The sequence below is a fragment of the Anabas testudineus genome, chromosome 4 (genome assembly GCF_900324465.2).
Source record: "Anabas testudineus chromosome 4, fAnaTes1.2, whole genome shotgun sequence".
Taxonomy (NCBI): domain Eukaryota; kingdom Metazoa; phylum Chordata; class Actinopteri; order Anabantiformes; family Anabantidae; genus Anabas; species Anabas testudineus.
In genome coordinates, this window is record NC_046613.1 from 1,276,652 (window position 1) to 1,297,803 (window position 21,152).

Consider the following 21,152-nt stretch of genomic DNA (forward strand, 5'->3'; position numbering starts at 1 on the left):
GTAACATGCTCAAGTTGAAGAGTGACAATTACGGACGCTCGTCAAATTGGCAGTGGCCGTATTTACGTAATCCCTGGCTTGTACTTGAAATGACAAACTGAAATTGCAAATTGCAAGTTTTGCTGACAAGCGCTGGGTTAAAGATATGTTTCAAATTGTTTTTAAACTAGCTACAGTTCTGATTCAGGGGGATTTTACGCAACAGTATGTTCTACGAGAGGCCCCACACCCCTACCTGTTGGTTCCATGGTGTAATGGTTAGCACTCTGGACTCTGAATCCAGCGATCCGAGTTCAAATCTCGGTGGGACCTCGTTTGTTGCGGGTGTTAAATTTAAGTCGTGCAATTACCCAGGCTCGTGGGATCTTGTGTGACCTGCTGTGCGGCAATGGTTGAGCAAAAGCCCAGTCCCACGACTTCAACATGTACCAAGTCAAAGTACTTCATTGCATTCATGCAAAACTACGACCACCTACTAAAACTACTCTGCGTCTCGCGTAGACACATATAGTGAGAGAGATATCGCAACGCCAGTGCGCCCCAAAGTCAAACCATGACGTACGGTGGTTGCATTGTGTAATGGTTGGCACACTGGACTATGCATCGGAAAGTTTCAGACAAGCCTACTGTTGACTCAGTGAAGAATTTAAGGAATGAGAAGGAACCCAATGTGGCATGATCTTCTAACATTCTTAAGGTAAAGGCTGACAATCACTGATGGCGGTCAGTTTGGCAGTGCCTGTTTTTACTTATTCCAGCAAGTCCAATACACTACGGTTTACAGTGCTTCAGCGCACTGATGCATCGTACACCTTGCTTAAAGTACATTTACCCTGTGTCACTTTCTGAGAAAGAAACCTACACTTGAAAGACATCGCAGTCGATTCACGGCCACTTAAAGGCAGAACATCTGGAATAGGAGCTGACTTCTAACATTGACCTGGCTGAGAGACTGGGTGGAAGACAAGGTTATGGTTTTAGCTCTCCTTTACGTTGAGTGTGCTGAGGCTAAGTGCTGTCTGTGCCGCTTGCCTTGGAGTGCAAAATCAGCACCTTCTCAAGTCAGGATGGCCGAGCGGTCTAAGGCGCTGCGTTCAGGTCGCAGTCTCCCCTGGAGGCGTGGGTTCGAATCCCACTTCTGACAGCTTATCTGTAATTATGAGGTTTCGTGGCACGTACTAGAAAAGTCAAGTGTGCTCCAGGTCACATACAGGCCCTGTTGTCACTTGAACTGTCTCTGTAAAAATAGCTCTTGTGCAAACAGGGTAATAAGAACCAGTTCATGCCGTTTGTACATTACAGTTGACACGCTGCAACGCTTTATGCTAATGGATGCAGCAAGCCACAGTTTGGTGGAAGCGCCTAGAACCCAGTGTTTCTGTAATGAGCAGAAACTATGCTATACCCACAGTCGGCAATTGAAACGCTTTCACCTGAGGTTCCAACGAGAACCCTGGACCATATAATCTGAAACACACATCACTGGATAAAAAGTCCAGAGAGTGTTCCATTACATCTCTCAAGGATTTATTGCTTTTGTTCATTCGTGATGCAGTTTATTGTACATGACGTTGTCATTAAGATGATGCATACCAATGACATCACACCGCAGTACCATTGACACGGTGGTTAATGTTGTCAAAATGCAAGCTTTGCTGACAAACCTTTTTCAGCTTTTGCTAAGAGCTGCGTTTGAAATTGTTTGCCATTAGCTACCCTTTTGAATCGGTGGGTTGTTATGTAAGAAGGTGTTTCAAGATAGTCCCGTCACTGCACGCCTTGGTTCTATGGTGTAATGGTTAGCACTCTGGACTTTGACTCCAGCGATCTGAGTTCAAATCTCAGTAGGACCTGTTTTGCACTGGGTGTTAAATTTGAGTCACACAATCCGGTGCAATCAGCCAGGCTCATGGGATTTTGTGTAAACTACTGTGCAGCAATCGCTCTTCCAACTCAATTAGGAAAATCCCAGTCTAACCAGTTCAACACACACCAAGTCAAAGTACTTCTTTGCACTGATGCGAAACTACGATCACCTACTAAAACTACATCCCCCTAAAACTACTCTGCATCCCTCTTGGATACATATAGTGAGATATCGTAAAGTTGCATGGATCCGTTTCGGGACGGTAGGGGGAAGCTGAGCTTCTATACAAACTGACACACGCAGTGAGCTTACCAGAAAGAGCGTCTCTAATCCAGCAACGCCAATGCGCCCAAAGTCAAGCCGTAGCATACGGTGGTTGCATTGTGTAGTGGTTAGAGCTTTGGACTCTGGATCAGGCAGTTTCAGACAAACCTGCTGATGACACAATTAAGACTTTAAAGAACCAGAATTAACCCTAGGCAGTCTAGCTTGACAAGACCTTGTAACATGCTCAAGTTGAAGAGTGACAATTACGGACGCTCGTCAAATTGGCAGTGGCCGTATTTACGTAATCCCTGGCTTGTACTTGAAATGACAAACTGAAATTGCAAATTGCAAGTTTTGCTGACAAGCGCTGGGTTAAAGATATGTTTCAAATTGTTTTTAAACTAGCTACAGTTCTGATTCAGGGGGATTTTACGCAACAGTATGTTCTACGAGAGGCCCCACACCCCTACCTGTTGGTTCCATGGTGTAATGGTTAGCACTCTGGACTCTGAATCCAGCGATCCGAGTTCAAATCTCGGTGGGACCTCGTTTGTTGCGGGTGTTAAATTTAAGTCGTGCAATTACCCAGGCTCGTGGGATCTTGTGTGACCTGCTGTGCGGCAATGGTTGAGCAAAAGCCCAGTCCCACGACTTCAACATGTACCAAGTCAAAGTACTTCATTGCATTCATGCAAAACTACGACCACCTACTAAAACTACTCTGCGTCTCGCGTAGACACATATAGTGAGAGAGATATCGCAACGCCAGTGCGCCCCAAAGTCAAACCATGACGTACGGTGGTTGCATTGTGTAATGGTTGGCACACTGGACTATGCATCGGAAAGTTTCAGACAAGCCTACTGTTGACTCAGTGAAGAATTTAAGGAATGAGAAGGAACCCAATGTGGCATGATCTTCTAACATTCTTAAGGTAAAGGCTGACAATCACTGATGGCGGTCAGTTTGGCAGTGCCTGTTTTTACTTATTCCAGCAAGTCCAATACACTACGGTTTACAGTGCTTCAGCGCACTGATGCATCGTACACCTTGCTTAAAGTACATTTACCCTGTGTCACTTTCTGAGAAAGAAACCTACACTTGAAAGACATCGCAGTCGATTCACGGCCACTTAAAGGCAGAACATCTGGAATAGGAGCTGACTTCTAACATTGACCTGGCTGAGAGACTGGGTGGAAGACAAGGTTATGGTTTTAGCTCTCCTTTACGTTGAGTGTGCTGAGGCTAAGTGCTGTCTGTGCCGCTTGCCTTGGAGTGCAAAATCAGCACCTTCTCAAGTCAGGATGGCCGAGCGGTCTAAGGCGCTGCGTTCAGGTCGCAGTCTCCCCTGGAGGCGTGGGTTCGAATCCCACTTCTGACAGCTTATCTGTAATTATGAGGTTTCGTGGCACGTACTAGAAAAGTCAAGTGTGCTCCAGGTCACATACAGGCCCTGTTGTCACTTGAACTGTCTCTGTAAAAATAGCTCTTGTGCAAACAGGGTAATAAGAACCAGTTCATGCCGTTTGTACATTACAGTTGACACGCTGCAACGCTTTATGCTAATGGATGCAGCAAGCCACAGTTTGGTGGAAGCGCCTAGAACCCAGTGTTTCTGTAATGAGCAGAAACTATGCTATACCCACAGTCGGCAATTGAAACTCTTTCACCTGAGGTTCCAACGAGAACCCTGGACCATATAATCTGAAACACATATCACTGGATAAAAAGTCCAGAGAGTGTTCCATTACATCTCTCAAGGATTTATTGCTTTTGTTCATTCGTGATGCAGTTTATTGTACATGACGTTGCCATTTAGATGATGCATACCAATGACATCACACCGCAGTACCATTGACACGGTGGTTCATGTTTTCAAAATGCAAGCTTTGCTGACAAACCTTTTTCAGCTTTTGCTAAGAGCTGCGTTTGAAATTGTTTGCCATTAGCTACCCTTTTGAATCGGTGGGTTGTTATGTAAGAAGGTGTTTCAAGATAGTCCCGTCCTGCACACCTTGGTTCTATGGTGTAATGGTTAGCACTCTGGACTTTGACTCCAGCGATCTGAGTTCAAATCTCAGTAGGACCTGTTTTGCACTGGGTGTTAAATTTGAGTCACACAATCCGGTGCAATCAGCCAGGCTCATGGGATTTTGTGTAAACTACTGTGCAGCAATCGCTCTTCCAACTCAATTAGGAAAATCCCAGTCTAACCAGTTCAACACACACCAAGTCAAAGTACTTCTTTGCACTGATGCGAAACTACGATCACCTACTAAAACTACATCCCCCTAAAACTACTCTGCATCCCTCTTGGATACATATAGTGAGATATCGTAAAGTTGCATGGATCCGTTTCGGGACGGTAGGGGGAAGCTGAGCTTCTATACAAACTGACACACGCAGTGAGCTTACCAGAAAGAGCGTCTCTAATCCAGCAACGCCAATGCGCCCAAAGTCAAGCCGTAGCATACGGTGGTTGCATTGTGTAGTGGTTAGAGCTTTGGACTCTGGATCAGGCAGTTTCAGACAAACCTGCTGATGACACAATTAAGACTTTAAAGAACCAGAATTAACCCTAGGCAGTCTAGCTTGACAAGACCTTGTAACATGCTCAAGTTGAAGAGTGACAATTACGGACGCTCGTCAAATTGGCAGTGGCCGTATTTACGTAATCCCTGGCTTGTACTTGAAATGACAAACTGAAATTGCAAATTGCAAGTTTTGCTGACAAGCGCTGGGTTAAAGATATGTTTCAAATTGTTTTTAAACTAGCTACAGTTCTGATTCAGGGGGATTTTACGCAACAGTATGTTCTACGAGAGGCCCCACACCCCTACCTGTTGGTTCCATGGTGTAATGGTTAGCACTCTGGACTCTGAATCCAGCGATCCGAGTTCAAATCTCGGTGGGACCTCGTTTGTTGCGGGTGTTAAATTTAAGTCGTGCAATTACCCAGGCTCGTGGGATCTTGTGTGACCTGCTGTGCGGCAATGGTTGAGCAAAAGCCCAGTCCCACGACTTCAACATGTACCAAGTCAAAGTACTTCATTGCATTCATGCAAAACTACGACCACCTACTAAAACTACTCTGCGTCTCGCGTAGACACATATAGTGAGAGAGATATCGCAACGCCAGTGCGCCCCAAAGTCAAACCATGACGTACGGTGGTTGCATTGTGTAATGGTTGGCACACTGGACTATGCATCGGAAAGTTTCAGACAAGCCTACTGTTGACTCAGTGAAGAATTTAAGGAATGAGAAGGAACCCAATGTGGCATGATCTTCTAACATTCTTAAGGTAAAGGCTGACAATCACTGATGGCGGTCAGTTTGGCAGTGCCTGTTTTTACTTATTCCAGCAAGTCCAATACACTACGGTTTACAGTGCTTCAGCGCACTGATGCATCGTACACCTTGCTTAAAGTACATTTACCCTGTGTCACTTTCTGAGAAAGAAACCTACACTTGAAAGACATCGCAGTCGATTCACGGCCACTTAAAGGCAGAACATCTGGAATAGGAGCTGACTTCTAACATTGACCTGGCTGAGAGACTGGGTGGAAGACAAGGTTATGGTTTTAGCTCTCCTTTACGTTGAGTGTGCTGAGGCTAAGTGCTGTCTGTGCCGCTTGCCTTGGAGTGCAAAATCAGCACCTTCTCAAGTCAGGATGGCCGAGCGGTCTAAGGCGCTGCGTTCAGGTCGCAGTCTCCCCTGGAGGCGTGGGTTCGAATCCCACTTCTGACAGCTTATCTGTAATTATGAGGTTTCGTGGCACGTACTAGAAAAGTCAAGTGTGCTCCAGGTCACATACAGGCCCTGTTGTCACTTGAACTGTCTCTGTAAAAATAGCTCTTGTGCAAACAGGGTAATAAGAACCAGTTCATGCCGTTTGTACATTACAGTTGACACGCTGCAACGCTTTATGCTAATGGATGCAGCAAGCCACAGTTTGGTGGAAGCGCCTAGAACCCAGTGTTTCTGTAATGAGCAGAAACTATGCTATACCCACAGTCGGCAATTGAAACGCTTTCACCTGAGGTTCCAACGAGAACCCTGGACCATATAATCTGAAACACACATCACTGGATAAAAAGTCCAGAGAGTGTTCCATTACATCTCTCAAGGATTTATTGCTTTTGTTCATTCGTGATGCAGTTTATTGTACATGACGTTGTCATTAAGATGATGCATACCAATGACATCACACCGCAGTACCATTGACACGGTGGTTAATGTTGTCAAAATGCAAGCTTTGCTGACAAACCTTTTTCAGCTTTTGCTAAGAGCTGCGTTTGAAATTGTTTGCCATTAGCTACCCTTTTGAATCGGTGGGTTGTTATGTAAGAAGGTGTTTCAAGATAGTCCCGTCACTGCACGCCTTGGTTCTATGGTGTAATGGTTAGCACTCTGGACTTTGACTCCAGCGATCTGAGTTCAAATCTCAGTAGGACCTGTTTTGCACTGGGTGTTAAATTTGAGTCACACAATCCGGTGCAATCAGCCAGGCTCATGGGATTTTGTGTAAACTACTGTGCAGCAATCGCTCTTCCAACTCAATTAGGAAAATCCCAGTCTAACCAGTTCAACACACACCAAGTCAAAGTACTTCTTTGCACTGATGCGAAACTACGATCACCTACTAAAACTACATCCCCCTAAAACTACTCTGCATCCCTCTTGGATACATATAGTGAGATATCGTAAAGTTGCATGGATCCGTTTCGGGACGGTAGGGGGAAGCTGAGCTTCTATACAAACTGACACACGCAGTGAGCTTACCAGAAAGAGCGTCTCTAATCCAGCAACGCCAATGCGCCCAAAGTCAAGCCGTAGCATACGGTGGTTGCATTGTGTAGTGGTTAGAGCTTTGGACTCTGGATCAGGCAGTTTCAGACAAACCTGCTGATGACACAATTAAGACTTTAAAGAACCAGAATTAACCCTAGGCAGTCTAGCTTGACAAGACCTTGTAACATGCTCAAGTTGAAGAGTGACAATTACGGACGCTCGTCAAATTGGCAGTGGCCGTATTTACGTAATCCCTGGCTTGTACTTGAAATGACAAACTGAAATTGCAAATTGCAAGTTTTGCTGACAAGCGCTGGGTTAAAGATATGTTTCAAATTGTTTTTAAACTAGCTACAGTTCTGATTCAGGGGGATTTTACGCAACAGTATGTTCTACGAGAGGCCCCACACCCCTACCTGTTGGTTCCATGGTGTAATGGTTAGCACTCTGGACTCTGAATCCAGCGATCCGAGTTCAAATCTCGGTGGGACCTCGTTTGTTGCGGGTGTTAAATTTAAGTCGTGCAATTACCCAGGCTCGTGGGATCTTGTGTGACCTGCTGTGCGGCAATGGTTGAGCAAAAGCCCAGTCCCACGACTTCAACATGTACCAAGTCAAAGTACTTCATTGCATTCATGCAAAACTACGACCACCTACTAAAACTACTCTGCGTCTCGCGTAGACACATATAGTGAGAGAGATATCGCAACGCCAGTGCGCCCCAAAGTCAAACCATGACGTACGGTGGTTGCATTGTGTAATGGTTGGCACACTGGACTATGCATCGGAAAGTTTCAGACAAGCCTACTGTTGACTCAGTGAAGAATTTAAGGAATGAGAAGGAACCCAATGTGGCATGATCTTCTAACATTCTTAAGGTAAAGGCTGACAATCACTGATGGCGGTCAGTTTGGCAGTGCCTGTTTTTACTTATTCCAGCAAGTCCAATACACTACGGTTTACAGTGCTTCAGCGCACTGATGCATCGTACACCTTGCTTAAAGTACATTTACCCTGTGTCACTTTCTGAGAAAGAAACCTACACTTGAAAGACATCGCAGTCGATTCACGGCCACTTAAAGGCAGAACATCTGGAATAGGAGCTGACTTCTAACATTGACCTGGCTGAGAGACTGGGTGGAAGACAAGGTTATGGTTTTAGCTCTCCTTTACGTTGAGTGTGCTGAGGCTAAGTGCTGTCTGTGCCGCTTGCCTTGGAGTGCAAAATCAGCACCTTCTCAAGTCAGGATGGCCGAGCGGTCTAAGGCGCTGCGTTCAGGTCGCAGTCTCCCCTGGAGGCGTGGGTTCGAATCCCACTTCTGACAGCTTATCTGTAATTATGAGGTTTCGTGGCACGTACTAGAAAAGTCAAGTGTGCTCCAGGTCACATACAGGCCCTGTTGTCACTTGAACTGTCTCTGTAAAAATAGCTCTTGTGCAAACAGGGTAATAAGAACCAGTTCATGCCGTTTGTACATTACAGTTGACACGCTGCAACGCTTTATGCTAATGGATGCAGCAAGCCACAGTTTGGTGGAAGCGCCTAGAACCCAGTGTTTCTGTAATGAGCAGAAACTATGCTATACCCACAGTCGGCAATTGAAACGCTTTCACCTGAGGTTCCAACGAGAACCCTGGACCATATAATCTGAAACACACATCACTGGATAAAAAGTCCAGAGAGTGTTCCATTACATCTCTCAAGGATTTATTGCTTTTGTTCATTCGTGATGCAGTTTATTGTACATGACGTTGTCATTAAGATGATGCATACCAATGACATCACACCGCAGTACCATTGACACGGTGGTTAATGTTGTCAAAATGCAAGCTTTGCTGACAAACCTTTTTCAGCTTTTGCTAAGAGCTGCGTTTGAAATTGTTTGCCATTAGCTACCCTTTTGAATCGGTGGGTTGTTATGTAAGAAGGTGTTTCAAGATAGTCCCGTCACTGCACGCCTTGGTTCTATGGTGTAATGGTTAGCACTCTGGACTTTGACTCCAGCGATCTGAGTTCAAATCTCAGTAGGACCTGTTTTGCACTGGGTGTTAAATTTGAGTCACACAATCCGGTGCAATCAGCCAGGCTCATGGGATTTTGTGTAAACTACTGTGCAGCAATCGCTCTTCCAACTCAATTAGGAAAATCCCAGTCTAACCAGTTCAACACACACCAAGTCAAAGTACTTCTTTGCACTGATGCGAAACTACGATCACCTACTAAAACTACATCCCCCTAAAACTACTCTGCATCCCTCTTGGATACATATAGTGAGATATCGTAAAGTTGCATGGATCCGTTTCGGGACGGTAGGGGGAAGCTGAGCTTCTATACAAACTGACACACGCAGTGAGCTTACCAGAAAGAGCGTCTCTAATCCAGCAACGCCAATGCGCCCAAAGTCAAGCCGTAGCATACGGTGGTTGCATTGTGTAGTGGTTAGAGCTTTGGACTCTGGATCAGGCAGTTTCAGACAAACCTGCTGATGACACAATTAAGACTTTAAAGAACCAGAATTAACCCTAGGCAGTCTAGCTTGACAAGACCTTGTAACATGCTCAAGTTGAAGAGTGACAATTACGGACGCTCGTCAAATTGGCAGTGGCCGTATTTACGTAATCCCTGGCTTGTACTTGAAATGACAAACTGAAATTGCAAATTGCAAGTTTTGCTGACAAGCGCTGGGTTAAAGATATGTTTCAAATTGTTTTTAAACTAGCTACAGTTCTGATTCAGGGGGATTTTACGCAACAGTATGTTCTACGAGAGGCCCCACACCCCTACCTGTTGGTTCCATGGTGTAATGGTTAGCACTCTGGACTCTGAATCCAGCGATCCGAGTTCAAATCTCGGTGGGACCTCGTTTGTTGCGGGTGTTAAATTTAAGTCGTGCAATTACCCAGGCTCGTGGGATCTTGTGTGACCTGCTGTGCGGCAATGGTTGAGCAAAAGCCCAGTCCCACGACTTCAACATGTACCAAGTCAAAGTACTTCATTGCATTCATGCAAAACTACGACCACCTACTAAAACTACTCTGCGTCTCGCGTAGACACATATAGTGAGAGAGATATCGCAACGCCAGTGCGCCCCAAAGTCAAACCATGACGTACGGTGGTTGCATTGTGTAATGGTTGGCACACTGGACTATGCATCGGAAAGTTTCAGACAAGCCTACTGTTGACTCAGTGAAGAATTTAAGGAATGAGAAGGAACCCAATGTGGCATGATCTTCTAACATTCTTAAGGTAAAGGCTGACAATCACTGATGGCGGTCAGTTTGGCAGTGCCTGTTTTTACTTATTCCAGCAAGTCCAATACACTACGGTTTACAGTGCTTCAGCGCACTGATGCATCGTACACCTTGCTTAAAGTACATTTACCCTGTGTCACTTTCTGAGAAAGAAACCTACACTTGAAAGACATCGCAGTCGATTCACGGCCACTTAAAGGCAGAACATCTGGAATAGGAGCTGACTTCTAACATTGACCTGGCTGAGAGACTGGGTGGAAGACAAGGTTATGGTTTTAGCTCTCCTTTACGTTGAGTGTGCTGAGGCTAAGTGCTGTCTGTGCCGCTTGCCTTGGAGTGCAAAATCAGCACCTTCTCAAGTCAGGATGGCCGAGCGGTCTAAGGCGCTGCGTTCAGGTCGCAGTCTCCCCTGGAGGCGTGGGTTCGAATCCCACTTCTGACAGCTTATCTGTAATTATGAGGTTTCGTGGCACGTACTAGAAAAGTCAAGTGTGCTCCAGGTCACATACAGGCCCTGTTGTCACTTGAACTGTCTCTGTAAAAATAGCTCTTGTGCAAACAGGGTAAAAAGAACCAGTTCATGCCGTTTGTACATTACAGTTGACACGCTGCAACGCTTTATGCTAATGGATGCAGCAAGCCACAGTTTGGTGGAAGCGCCTAGAACCCAGTGTTTCTGTAATGAGCAGAAACTATGCTGCTATACCCACAGTCGGCAATTGAAACGCTTTCACCTGAGGTTCCAACGAGAACCCTGGACCATATAATCTGAAACACACATCACTGGATAAAAAGTCCAGAGAGTGTTCCATTACATCTCTCAAGGATTTATTGCTTTTGTTCATTCGTGATGCAGTTTATTGTACATGACGTTGTCATTAAGATGATGCATACCAATGACAACACACCGCAGTACCATTGACACGGTGGTTAATGTTGTCAAAATGCAAGCTTTGCTGACAAACCTTTTTCAGCTTTTGCTAAGAGCTGCGTTTGAAATTGTTTGCCATTAGCTACCCTTTTGAATCGGTGGGTTGTTATGTAAGAAGGTGTTTCAAGATAGTCCCGTACTGCACGCCTTGGTTCTATGGTGTAATGGTTAGCACTCTGGACTTTGACTCCAGCGATCTGAGTTCAAATCTCAGTAGGACCTGTTTTGCACTGGGTGTTAAATTTGAGTCACACAATCCGGTGCAATCAGCCAGGCTCATGGGATTTTGTGTAAACTACTGTGCAGCAATCGCTCTTCCAACTCAATTAGGAAAATCCCAGTCTAACCAGTTCAACACACACCAAGTCAAAGTACTTCTTTGCACTGATGCGAAACTACGATCACCTACTAAAACTACATCCCCCTAAAACTACTCTGCATCCTCTTGGATACATATAGTGAGATATCGTAAAGTTGCATGGATCCGTTTCGGGACGGTAGGGGGAAGCTGAGCTTCTATACAAACTGACACACGCAGTGAGCTTACCAGAAAGAGCGTCTCTAATCCAGCAACGCCAATGCGCCCAAAGTCAAGCCGTAGCATACGGTGGTTGCATTGTATAGTGTTAGAGCTTTGGACTCTGGATCAGGCAGTTTCAGACAAACCTGCTGATGACACAATTAAGACTTTAAAGAACCAGAATTAACCCTAGGCAGTCTAGCTTGACAAGACCTTGTAACATGCTCAAGTTGAAGAGTGACAATTACGGACGCTCGTCAAATTGGCAGTGGCCGTATTTACGTAATCCCTGGCTTGTACTTGAAATGACAAACTGAAATTGCAAATTGCAAGTTTTGCTGACAAGCGCTGGGTTAAAGATATGTTTCAAATTGTTTTTAAACTAGCTACAGTTCTGATTCAGGGGGATTTTAACGCAAACAGTATGTTCTATCGAGTAGGGCCACACCACCCCCCCCATCACCTGTTGGTTCCACTGGTGTTCATCGGGTTAGCAACTACTGACCTCTGAATCCAGCCGCCTCGAGTTCAAATTCTCGGTGGCCACCCTCCCCCGCTTTGTCTGCGCGCGTGTTAAATTATTAGTCGCTGCACAATTACCCAGGTAGTGGCGCATATTGCTCCTGCTGACACCTGCTCTTCCCATGCGCCCGGTCAATGGTTGCGCACAAACGCCCCCCTAGTCATACCACGACTCTCAACCATGACAAAGTCAAAGTAACTTTCCTTGATATTCATGCCAACAAATACCGCCACCACCTACTTACAAACACTCACTGCGCTCACTCGTGTCAGACACATATAGTGAGACCCGACCGACCCTTATCGCACCACCCGCCACATTCAGCTGCGACCAAAGTCAACCATGACCGTACGGTGGGTTTCTGCTTTCCTATGTGCTCCCACACTGGTCTTGGCACTTCTCCCCCCACCCCCTCCCTTTTTTTTTCGTTGCGACTACTGCCGCTACGTTGACAATTCCCGTTTCGAGCACAATGTTTCTCCTACTGTTGGACCCTGCCCCAGTACCGAATTTACGGAAATGCTCCCGAAGGACCCCCCCATATTTTCCCTGTGCGTTCATGATCTTAGTAACTCAGTCTTACGGCCTACAGGCTGCCAATCACCCTGATGCCGCCTCCCCGGTCAGTTGGCAGTGTTTTTCCTTTGTTTTTACTCTATTCTCCAGCCCCCCCAAGTCCAATTACACTACTACGGTTTCAGTGCCTTCAGCGTTTAATCTGATTGCATCGTATCACCCTTGCCTTACCACCCCCAGTACATTTACCCTGCCTGCCACGTTCCTAGTCAAGAAACCAGTACTCACTTGATAAAGACCCAGTCTGCCCCACCTAGCGTACGACCTTCACCACGGCCATCCGTAAAGGCCAGAACATCGGAAATAGCGTAAGTTCTGACTTCTACACCACGCCCTGAATACTGGATCGACTCCCTGAGAACGAGCCGCTGCGCCATACGAAAACCCCCTCCCATCCCCCCCCCCCCGGGTACCCTGGGTTGTAGCATGATGTAATTTACTACGTTGCGAGCCTCCCTTCTTTTTTTGTGCTGAGGATTGCCTTACCAGTGCGTAGTTGTGCCCGCCCTTCCCGGGACCCCTTGTGATTCTTGCTTTCATCCGTGCAAAATATCATGTACCGCTATGCAAGTCCAGGATTGGCCTTTTCCTTTTTCCTCGACCCCGAGGTTCGAATGGAATGCCGGTTCCGGCTCGCCCATAGCGTCATCCACTGGATTTGCTGCCCGTGGGTTTAGATCCCCCTATCCCTTCCTCTTTTTTTATGACAGCTCTATCCTGTAATACGAGGTTCCCACGTTTGGCACGTACTAGCAAACGCCCCCCAAGTGTGCTTCCAGCCCCCCCGCCCCTAACATTTTACAGGACACCCCCCCCCTGTCGTCACTGAACTGTCTCTGTTTCTCAAAACCATAGCCCCCCCCCCCTCCCTCTTGTGCAAACCCAGTCCCTGTTAATAAGAACCCCAGCTAATCTGCTCCCGTTCTTGTACTTACAGCTTGAACACCCGCTCCCCCCCCCCCCCCCCCCTTCTCCCCCCCCCCCCCCCCCCTGCCCAACGCTTTTTATGTCCTCAACCTGCCCGACCCTCTCCCCCCCCTGCACGCCCCAAGACCCCACACAGTCTGGTGGACCGCCGCCAATGAGTAACCAACGGTTCTTATGTATATGCAGCCTCCAGTCCCAGACCCCTACTCATCCGCCCCCCCCCCCCTATACACCCACCACACGTCTGGCCACAACCCCTCGTTCGAAAAGCTTTCACCTGCAGTTCTCAAAGATCCTGAACCCCCCCCTGGACCCACCCCCTCCTATAACTCCTGAAACACACCATAAATTCGATAATACCCAACCCAACCGACGACGTGTTCAACTACATCTCTAACCAGATTCTTTGCATCTTTGTCCCATTCGTGATGCAGTTTATTGCTAACATGAAGCTTGTCACTTAACGATGATGCCCATCAACAACTGACACTCAACAAAAGACGTACACTACCTTTACCCAACGGGCTCGGTTAATCCCCGTCTGTCCACCACAAAAATCGGGGGGGGAACCAAGCCCCTTTGCCTGACACCACCACTTTTTCAGCTTTTGTAACGGCGCTTTGATAACTTCGCTCTCTGCCCATTAGCTTACACATTTTGAACTCGGCGGGTGTTATGTAGACCAGGTCCTTTCCACACCCGATAGTCACTCTTATCTATCCGCCACGCATTGGTTCTATGGTGTCTCTCTCGTCCTCGTACACGGCTCTACGCACTCTGGACTTCGACCCTCCAGCTATCTGAGTTAAAATCTCACCCGCCTCTCACCGACCTGTTTTGCCACCCTGCGGTGCCCCTTACCAATCTCTGAACCCCCCCCTCACACCCTACCCCCCCCCCCCCCCCTCCCCCAATCGGTTGTCAATCCCCCCACCCGCAAGGCATCCATGGGTATTCGTTGTAACCACCATAATGCTGCCAGCAACCTCCCGCCTTTCCCACACTCCAATTAGGAAAAATCCCAGTCTAACCAGTTCAAACACACACAAGTCAAGTACTCTTTTCACTGATCGCCCGTACACCCACTACGACCCCCCCTACTTAAAACTACCTCCCCCTAAAAACTACCTCCCGCCACTCCTCTGGATACATATAGTGAGTACGTTACAAGTTGCATGGACTCCGTTTCGGGCCAACCGGTCCCCTAGCGTCCGGGCACAGCCATGCCATCCTCTCCCTCATACAACCCACCCCCTGACCACCGCCCCTTCCCCCACCGTGCCGCCTTCCACCTAGATAAGAGCGTCTCTAATCCAGCCAACCCGCCCCCCCCCCCACCACCCCTGCCCGCCCCCATCCAAAGTCCAAATTGCCGCTCACCGCCCCTCCTACCCGCGCTCCCCCCCTCCGTTCGCCCCTTGTGTCAGTGCGTTAGCGCTCTGGACATCCTGGACCCTCACGCGCAGTTTCCAGACAAACCTGCTGATGACAACAATCTAGAATTTTTTAAAGCACCCAGCCCTAACCATAGGCCACGTCTAACGCTTTTGACAAGACCTCCCCTGCTAAACCACTGCCCTCACAGTTGAAGATCCCGTCGACAAACCTTACGGCACGGCTTTTTTCGTTCAACTTGGCAGTGGCCTTACTCTCTCACGTCTCCCCCCCCCATAATCTCTGGCTTGTACTTGAAATGAACCAAAACTGAAATTTGCAAATGATTGCAAGTTTTGCTGACAAGCCGCGGGCTTACAAGATCATGCTTTCCCCACACATCCTGTTTTTAAACTCCAGCTACAGTTTGATTCGGTGGGGATCTTTACGCCACCACCCCCTAACAGTATCTTCCTACCGCACCGAGCGATCCCACCCACACCCACTACACTGCTTGGTTCCACTGGCTCCTGTAATGGCCATTGATCTCTCCCCCCTCTTCCCCTACCTCTCTGGACTCTGAATCCAGCGATTCCGAGTGCCGGTCTTGCCTCCGTTGTGTTAGCCTTGTTAAACCCCTTTCATAGTCGTGCAATATTACCCCCACGGCTCGTTGGATACTGTGTACCTGCTGTGCTGGTCAATCGGTGACGCAAAACCCAAGCACCCTAAGTATTCCATCGACATTTCTACCCTGTTACTCAAGTCAAGACTCTCCACTTGCCTTCATGCAATTTGCAAATTTAACTACGACCACCACCTACCTAAAACTATCTGCGTCCGCCGGCCTAGACACATTCTTAGGACGAGAGATCTCGCAACGCCAGTGCGCCCCCCCACAAGTCAAAACATGCACCGTTCCCACCGGTCGGTCTGCCGAATTGTTGTAATGTGTCTGGCACACTGGACCTATGCATAGGAAATGTTTTTCAGACATTTAGTCCCTAGCCTTGGACCTCGCGTGAAGAATTTAAGGAATGAGAAGCGATAACCCACAATGTGGCATGATCCTTCTAACATCTTCAAGCGTATAACGGCTGACTACCATAATATGATGCTGATCTAAGTTTGCAGTGTTTTGCTCTCCCTTTATCTTATTTTTTTACACAGCTTCATATGCCTCTCACACCCTACCAACACTACGCGTTTACAAGTGCTTTACGCGCACTGATTTCGCACCTCGTATTGACCTGCTTTAACGTTTACCATTTAACTCTGTGTCAATTTCGCGAGAACAATTACACCCTTACCTACTCGAAAGACATTTCCTCGATAGTCGACTCTCACGGCCACCTTCTCTCCCCTTAAAGGCCCACGACCACATCTGGAATAGGCCAGCTGATTCCAACCATCCATTGATCCTGCCCTGCCACCCTGAGACTGGGTGTTCGAAGACAAGTTATGGTTTTAGTATTCTAACCCCCATCCTTACGTTGCAGTCGTGATGAGCGTATCCATAAGTCCCGCTCCCCTCCTGTATGTGCAGATTGCCTTCGGATTGACAAAATTTCACGCCACCACACCTTCCCCTACAAGCCAGGAGGCCTCCCCTTTCGAGACGGCGGTCCTAACCCCCGGCCGCTGCAGTTAATGGCTCCGCAGTCTCAACTGGACCCCCGGACTTCCGTGGTTCGAACCCTCACTCTCTGACCGCTTATCTGTAATTATGACGGTTTCGTGGTCACGTTAATATAAAAGCAAGTGTGCCACGGATATCTATTAACTTAGGTCCCTGTTGTCACTTTTATACTGTGTCTCTGTTAAAAATAGCTTTGTGCAAAACAGGGTCTAATATAGAACCTACGTTCCACGACGTTTGTTACCCTATTTACAAGCTTGACCCATCCTCCCGTCAAAGATTTATGCTCAACTGAACCCCCTTGCACGTTCCAAGCCCAACAGCAGTTTTCCCCCGGTGGAAGAGCCCTACGAACCCAGCTGTTCTCTGCACCCCCACTTCGCACGCAGCTAGACCATCTCCTATGCCTCTACCACACCAGTCGGCAATTGAAACGCTTTCACCTGATCCCCCTCCCGGTTCCAACGAGACTACCCCTGGTACCACACCTACCTAATCTGACCAACAAACCCCCACTCACATGGATAAAACAGTCCCAGAGAGTGCTCTTTCAATCTACATCTATCAAGGATTCAACCCTGCCCCCCTTTCCTGTTATTCCCCGCTGACTGCACAGTTTATTCCCGTAAACCTGAATTCTGTCCACTTAACCGATGATCTTCCGCCCATACCAATGACAACCAACATAAGCCTTCTCCCCCCCTCCCCCCCCCCTCCCTCCTCCCCTTCCTCCCCAGTCAAAACTCGACCCAAGGTCGGTTTACATTTTGTTGTACAAAATGAAATTATGATCTCTGCTGACCAACCACACCTTTTTCACGCTCCTCCTTGCCCCTCAAGAGCCTCCCCCCCCCTGCCGTTGAATCACTTGTTCTGCCATAAGCTACCATTTCGACCCACCGTGCCGCCGGTTGTTATTGTAAGAAAGGTGTTTCCAGACCTCAGCTCCACCCCCGTCACTGCACGCCTGGTTACTTGGTCTTCGTACACTGGCTTTAGCACTCTGGCACCTCCTTGACTCCAGCGACTCTTGAGTTCAAATCTCCCAGTAGGCCCCTGGTTTGCACTGCGCGTTGTGTTCTTACCCAACTTCTGAGTTACCCATATCACGGTTGCCACTCCCCCCAAAAGGGGCCCCGGCTCATTTGGGTAGCTTTGGCCGTAAACGACGCGTTGTCCAGCATCGGCCCGCTGCCCCAAACTCCACATTAGGATCCACAATCCCCAGTCCCCTAAACCCCGTTCAAACACATCCCACAAAGTCAACCAGTACCTTCTTTGCCATGACCTTGCGCAAACCTCCGATCCACCCCTTCCTCCCTAAAAAACCTACCCCCCCCCCCATCCCCTAAACAACTCCTCTGCATCCGATTGGATACACTTAGTGAGCTATCGTAAAGTTGCCATGGATCCGTTTTCGGGACTGGTAGGGGGCTCAGCTGACCCGCTTCATATACAAAACTCGTTACACCGCAGTGAGCTTACCGACAAGAGCGTCTCTAATCCAGCAACGCTCCACTGCGCCCATTAAGTCCCCAGACGTAGCATACGGTGGTTGCATTTCCCTTGTGTAGTGGTTAGAGCTTGGATGTGGCATCAGGAGCTTTCAGTCCACAAACTGCTGATCTTGACACATTAAGACTTTCACCCCTAACCAGCGAACCACGAATCGAACCCCTAGGCAGCTTAGCTTGACCACAGCCCTTTTGTGTAACCTGCTTTCAAGTTCGCAAGAGTGACATTACGGCCTCCGGCTCGTCAAATCGGCCCCGTGGCTCCCCTTTTCGTATTTTACGTACCTCCCTGGGCTTGCACTGAAAACTCGACCTCCAAACTGACAATTGCAATATTGCAAGTTTTGCTGACAAGCGGCTGGGTTTAATAGATAGCGTTCACAATGTGTTTTCGAAACATAGGTCACAGTTTTGACTTCAGGGGGCTTTTACGCAACAGTATGTTCTACGAGATGCCTCCAACACCCTACATGTTGGTTCCATGGTTGTACCTGGTTTAGCACTCTGACTCTTCGCATCAGCTTGACTCAAGAGCTGTCAAACCTCGGCGGTTTGCGGACGTGTTTGCTTGCTGGTGTTATCCCTTTCTCTCCGGTGCTGTTCTTTTCCTGTTTTAAATTTACTAGTCGTGCTAACTTTACCCAGGCTCGCAGTTTCGGGGATCTTGTGTGACTGCTCCTGTGCTTGGGCACTAAGGTTTTGCAGCACTAATCCCCCTTGTCCCACGACTTTCAACATGTTATCCACTTTACCGTCAAAGTATCTCCTTGCATTTTCATGCAAAAAACTACGTCTTACCAACTACGCAAAATACTTACTCCTTGCTTGTCTCTTGTGTAGACCACCATATAGTTCGAGAGAGCCATTTTCCCCCCCCTATAGCAACGCCAGTGCCGCCCCAAAGTCAACAATAGGTACCGTTTTCTCTTTTCTACGTGGTTGCACTTGTGTAATGGTTGGGCCACAATTGTGCACTACTCGGTTTCGCAATTCTTTAGGCCAAGCCTCCCTACTGTTGACTCCCAGTCTGAACGAACCTTTAAGGGACCCCTTCCACCACTGACCCGCCCTCGTGACAGGGCAACCCATTATACTTCCCTGTGGCCCCCATCCCCCCCCTGTAGTTCTAACATTCTTAAGTAAGGTAACCGCGCTGAACCCATCACTGCTGGCGGTCATTTCTGGCAGTGCCTGCGTTTTACTCCCTATTCCAGCACAATAAGTCCCAATACACTACGCCTTTACCCCGTGCTTCCAGTCTCCCGACTGATTGATCCGTAACACATGCCCCCATCCTACCACCCCCATCAACATTTACCCTGTGTTCCACCCTTTTCTCGCAGAAACAGCAAAACCCTACCACTTGAAAGACCAACCCAAGTGCTAGCCTCGACCCCTTCTTCACCGGCCACCCCCTTCACAACGGTTAAGTCTAAGAACACATATGGAATATGGCAGCAGGCATTTATTAGCCCATACAACTCTGGAACTTGTGCCCCTTTTCTTCTGAGAGACGGTTGTTTGTCGGTAATGACCCCTCTTTCAACTGCGTTTATGCGCGTTTAGCTAAGCCCACTGTAAGGTGAGGCCTCGTTGCCCCTGATGAGCGCATACACGCCTCGCTGCTATGTGCCTCAACGTATTCCCGTCGACACTCTTGGACCTTTTTTCCCTCTCCCCCCCCCCCCCTCCACCTCTCCCCCCCCTCTCCCCACGTTGCCCAAAATCTGAATCTCCCTTAAATTCCGCACCAGGCACCTGGCTCCCCCCCCCCCAGACCGCGGTCTAACTGGCGATGCACGTTATGGCCTATGCCGTCTCCGCCCTGGAGGCGTGGCGTTGCAATCCCCATTCTGACCCACGCCCCTCTTATTCTGTACTTATGAGGCTTCACAGTCGGCACTGTTACCACTGAAAAGTCCCATTGTGTGCCCTCCAGGTACATCCCAAGCCGCCCTTTTTGTTGGCACTGAACTGTCTCTGTAAAATAGATCTTGTCGAAACACCTCTCACGCCTGTCCGCTACATTAAGATACAAGTTCACACCCGCTGCCAGTTTTTCCGTAAATTTCACACGCGACACCAGCTCCCTGAAACGATTTATGTTCCCTTCTAATTTTGGATTGCAGTTCAAAGTCACCCGTTTCCGGCTGATTTTATGGCACTAGACAACCAGTCCGCTTTAGGTCATAGAAAGGAAATCATTGCTAGACCATACCAGTCCCTGGATATATTTGGTCTTGACCCCTCTGCTTTGAACCCTCGGAGCGGCATATTAGACCGAAACCCGGCGACCATATAATCTGAAACTCACACTATCACCATGCAGAGTAAAAGGTCTTCAATTGACCCCGCCCCCGTTGCCCCCGTTGTTACATCTAAGCTTCGCCAAGTGAGATAGGGGTGTGTGCGTTCCGCCCCATGGCCAGGGCTGAGCTCTTATTTGCTGCCGAGTTAATTCGGACAGCGACAGTTGTCACCCTCTTGAAATGATGCATCCAATGACAGCACCACCGCAGGAGTACCCAGGATCACGCGGGGTGGGTTCATGGGGGCCAACGGTAAGCTGTTTGTGCGGACAAACCTTTGTCACGCGGTGCGAAGAGTGTGCGGGTGAAGTGGGGGCAGTAGCTACCCTTGGGCAATCGTGTGGCGGGGGCGACAGGAACGCACAGGCGTGGCAGCCGTTTCTCGGGCTCTGCCATCGCTCTCGGTGGCAGGGTGCTGTAACGTGGGGAGTCACTCGGGACTTTGACTCCCGGAGCTGGAGTGTGGCACATCTCAGGAGGACCGGTCCTTCCCGCCTATCTTGGTAGTTGCTCGGCGAAGGTGAGGCTCCACCAAATCCGGTCCGGTTGCAAGCAGCCCATGGCTGGGTGAGGTGTTAGGTAAATCCTGTTCCTCCCTCCTTCTTCCCCCTCCCCCATTTTCCCTTCCCCGGTTCTCCCCCTTTTTCCCCCCCCACCCATTC

General features: G+C 48.4%; 15 non-coding genes across 15 annotated transcripts; all 15 read left to right on the plus strand.

Moving 5' to 3' along the window:
• The first annotated feature begins 240 nt into the window (after positions 1 to 240).
• On the plus strand, positions 241 to 312 carry trnaq-cug. Its single transcript has one exon. It is a non-coding gene; the product is annotated as a tRNA-Gln (tRNA).
• Positions 313 to 1,061: 749 nt separating this feature from the next.
• Positions 1,062 to 1,144, plus strand: trnal-cag. Its single transcript has one exon. It is a non-coding gene; the product is annotated as a tRNA-Leu (tRNA).
• Positions 1,145 to 1,781: 637 nt separating this feature from the next.
• On the plus strand, positions 1,782 to 1,853 carry trnaq-uug. Its single transcript has one exon. It is a non-coding gene; the product is annotated as a tRNA-Gln (tRNA).
• Positions 1,854 to 2,609: 756 nt separating this feature from the next.
• Positions 2,610 to 2,681, plus strand: trnaq-cug. Its single transcript has one exon. It is a non-coding gene; the product is annotated as a tRNA-Gln (tRNA).
• Positions 2,682 to 3,430: 749 nt separating this feature from the next.
• On the plus strand, positions 3,431 to 3,513 carry trnal-cag. Its single transcript has one exon. It is a non-coding gene; the product is annotated as a tRNA-Leu (tRNA).
• A 636-nt stretch (positions 3,514 to 4,149) lies between these two features.
• trnaq-uug lies at positions 4,150 to 4,221 on the plus strand. The gene has a single exon. It is a non-coding gene; the product is annotated as a tRNA-Gln (tRNA).
• A 756-nt stretch (positions 4,222 to 4,977) lies between these two features.
• On the plus strand, positions 4,978 to 5,049 carry trnaq-cug. The gene has a single exon. It is a non-coding gene; the product is annotated as a tRNA-Gln (tRNA).
• Positions 5,050 to 5,798: 749 nt separating this feature from the next.
• On the plus strand, positions 5,799 to 5,881 carry trnal-cag. Its single transcript has one exon. It is a non-coding gene; the product is annotated as a tRNA-Leu (tRNA).
• Positions 5,882 to 6,518: 637 nt separating this feature from the next.
• On the plus strand, positions 6,519 to 6,590 carry trnaq-uug. Its single transcript has one exon. It is a non-coding gene; the product is annotated as a tRNA-Gln (tRNA).
• Positions 6,591 to 7,346: 756 nt separating this feature from the next.
• On the plus strand, positions 7,347 to 7,418 carry trnaq-cug. The gene has a single exon. It is a non-coding gene; the product is annotated as a tRNA-Gln (tRNA).
• A 749-nt stretch (positions 7,419 to 8,167) lies between these two features.
• Positions 8,168 to 8,250, plus strand: trnal-cag. Its single transcript has one exon. It is a non-coding gene; the product is annotated as a tRNA-Leu (tRNA).
• Positions 8,251 to 8,887: 637 nt separating this feature from the next.
• trnaq-uug lies at positions 8,888 to 8,959 on the plus strand. Its single transcript has one exon. It is a non-coding gene; the product is annotated as a tRNA-Gln (tRNA).
• Positions 8,960 to 9,715: 756 nt separating this feature from the next.
• Positions 9,716 to 9,787, plus strand: trnaq-cug. Its single transcript has one exon. It is a non-coding gene; the product is annotated as a tRNA-Gln (tRNA).
• Positions 9,788 to 10,536: 749 nt separating this feature from the next.
• trnal-cag lies at positions 10,537 to 10,619 on the plus strand. Its single transcript has one exon. It is a non-coding gene; the product is annotated as a tRNA-Leu (tRNA).
• A 639-nt stretch (positions 10,620 to 11,258) lies between these two features.
• On the plus strand, positions 11,259 to 11,330 carry trnaq-uug. Its single transcript has one exon. It is a non-coding gene; the product is annotated as a tRNA-Gln (tRNA).
• Positions 11,331 to 21,152: the final 9,822 nt, after the last annotated feature.